Source organism: Athene cunicularia (assembly GCF_003259725.1).
Source record: "Athene cunicularia isolate RWA chromosome 9 unlocalized genomic scaffold, athCun1 chr9_part1, whole genome shotgun sequence".
In the NCBI taxonomy this organism is placed as follows: domain Eukaryota; kingdom Metazoa; phylum Chordata; class Aves; order Strigiformes; family Strigidae; genus Athene; species Athene cunicularia.
Window position 1 is genome coordinate 18610631 of NW_020799110.1, and position 2977 is coordinate 18613607.

Below are 2977 nucleotides of genomic sequence, written 5' to 3' on the forward strand. Positions count from 1 at the left end.
TTTAAAGCACCTTATGCTTCATAGGATTACCCTGTGCTAAATTAATCTTCAACCACTTACTAAGGCAGATAAAAACCAAGAACTTTGATCCTTATCTGTTCATTATACTTCTTTCCCTTCTCTATATGAAATAATTATATTGTCTCCAAAATATGGTTAGTTCCAATATATTCTGAGGTGTGTGGTCTGAACATGGAGATGGAGGGTACTGCAGAAACTTGGTTGTATGGAATTTAGGGTTTGGACATGGATACTAAAATAGCATCCTCCATTTCATTCATGTTTACTGAACCTGAATTTCTTGTACAGAGAGACGGTGATGTAGTGTGATAGCTATGGGTATTTATACAGGGAATGAAACATCTTGATTTTCTGCCAGGATATTCTAGTATGTGAACTCCTTTTGCGATTAATTGCATAGCCTGAATTCTCAATAGCTCACTGTCAAAGCAGGAGGAGTATTTAAATAGGAAAAGCAAGAGCACATTCTTCTCTTTGGTGTGCTGGTGTGCACAGTTGTGTACCTTATAGAAAAGTGCTTTGGAACTCAAAGAGCAAGAAAACAATTCCAAGATGTGGTCTGGTGTGATGCAAACTATCTTTAAAAAAAAAAAAAGAGTTTTCAAAATGTGCTTCAAGTATTAGTTTTCACCTGTTATTTCTGCTGGATGAAGGACATGAATCTGTGTAAGTTTGAAAACTCTTCTGGGACATTTACTGAATCCCCTTGAAAACCAGATAAGAATAGCCAAATGTCACTATCTGCAAAATCAGTTCTAATTGAAGAGAATGTTCCCAAGGTGAATGGAGCACATTTAAATAGACTGTCTGTCCCCATACTGTGGCCAGGACATGGTATGAATGGAATAAAGTTGCATCAGGGGAAGTTCACACTGGACATTAGAAAAGGATTCTTCACTGAGAGGGTGGTCGGTCACTGGAACAGGCTCCCCAGGGAAGTGTTTATGACACCAAGCCTGTCAAGAGTTCAAGGAATGTCTAGACGATGCTCTTAGTCATATGGCTTAGTTCTAGGTAGCCCTGTGAGGAGCAGAAAGTTGGACTCAATGATCCATAGGAGTCTCTTCCAGCTTGAGATACTGTGATTCTAGGACTGTCTCATACCCACAAATCCATGTTCCCTTGTGCAACACAATGCAAATCAGGTGGTTATTATTCTCCATCAAGAGATCATTCCTCTTACATGTGCATATCAGTGTATCACTTGCCAAAGGAAAGAATGGGGCATAACAAATACAAGTTATTATTCAATATTAATAATCTTACCTAGTATGGGCAAAGCATTTAATTACAGAAGTGTGTTACATATATTCTGTGCACAAACATGCATTTCTATGCTTGTGAAGGGACAGGGAGAGGAGGTTTAGGAGATATTTCTTGCCCCAGGACTCACTGCCTTTTTAGCATGTACAGGGCAGTGTGTATGTTGATGGTGCCTACAAAACATACCTTGTCATTAATGACAGTCACGATAACTGATGTTAATATGCCTTGAGGCTGCAGTTCTGTCCTGCTGCTCCATGGCATGAGCTGGGGGAGCAATTTCCTGTCATTCTACTTGTTGAAGATGGAAGTATGTGTGGTTTGTAGTAAACTTTATCTCAAGATACACATAATGGATTTATTTTCAATACAAATATTTGGTTTTGTCACAAGGAACTACAGTGTGAAGTGGAGGAAAGAATGAGGTGATGATATAGGTTATTGTTACAGTGTGTATTATTATTATCTGTCCTCTCATTCCTGGTGTTTTACCAGCTAGACTCTGCTCCTACATTACAAACTGTCATCTGGTGTTTGGTAAACACCTTTAAACAAGGCTATGTGTTAGGGTATTATCTCTAGGGTGAAAGGGTGGCTTGCAGTGCTGCCTGTTGTCCTCTCTGGCTTCCCTGTGTTTTTCTGCAGCTGGTTCAGGAGAATTTTTCACCTTTTGACCAGCTAACTTCTTGTTCCAGTTGTACAACCATGATCTCCCTGACGACTAATTTTGTAACACAGATTCATTAGAAAAGCCTCTAACTTAAGGGGGCCTACAAGAAAGCCAGAGAGGGACTTTTTACAAGGGCACATAAAGATAGGACAAGGGGTAGTGGTTTTAAACTGAAAGAGGGTAGATTGAGATTAGATGTAAGGAAGAAGTTTTTCACCGTGAGGGTGGTGAGGCCCTGGCACAGGTTGCCCAGAGCAGCTGTGGCTGCCCCCTCCCTGGCAGTGCTCAAGGCCAGGCTGGACGGGGCTGTGAGCAAGGAAGGTGTCCCTGCCCGTGGCAGGGGGTTGGAACGAGAGGATCTTTAAGGTCCCTTCCGACACAAACCATTCTAGGATTCCATGATTATTCTGATTTTTTTCCATGTGTGGACCTCCATAAATCCAAACAAGACTATCATTCTGTATTGCGTTTCAACCTTAAGAGCAGGTATGAGCTTTGCTATCACACTTTCACCTCTAACCGAGGTGGCACCGCCTGTTCGGGCAGGGCAGAGCCAGTAACGGCCGGGGCAAAGATCCACCTCACGGCATGGGGCGGGCGGAGGCAAGAGGAACGGGAGGGGCGGGGGGGGAAGCCCAACAAAAACCCAGGAGGTAAAACGCAGGAGCGGGTCCTCTCTCCTGAATGCCCAAAAAATGAACGGAGACAGTTTTGAACTGTCCTGGAGATGGCAGCATTGAGCAATATATTTTTTGACTTGGCTTGCAACACTTTTTTGCTACGTAAGAGATAAAAGTTATGCGGACTGTACATCTCAGCCGTGTAAACAGCAGATCGTCTTGAATATTCAGTTTAATTTAGTATACCATGATCCGGGGAAATACGGTTAACTGCCTGACACTACGCGCGATAAATTCTTCCGGGGGCCTTTCCGGGCCCGCCCTGCCGCAGGCCGCGGGGACAGCGCCAGACGCCCCGGCCTCGCCGGGTCTTTATTCGGGGAGCGCCGGCCCAGGCAGCGCG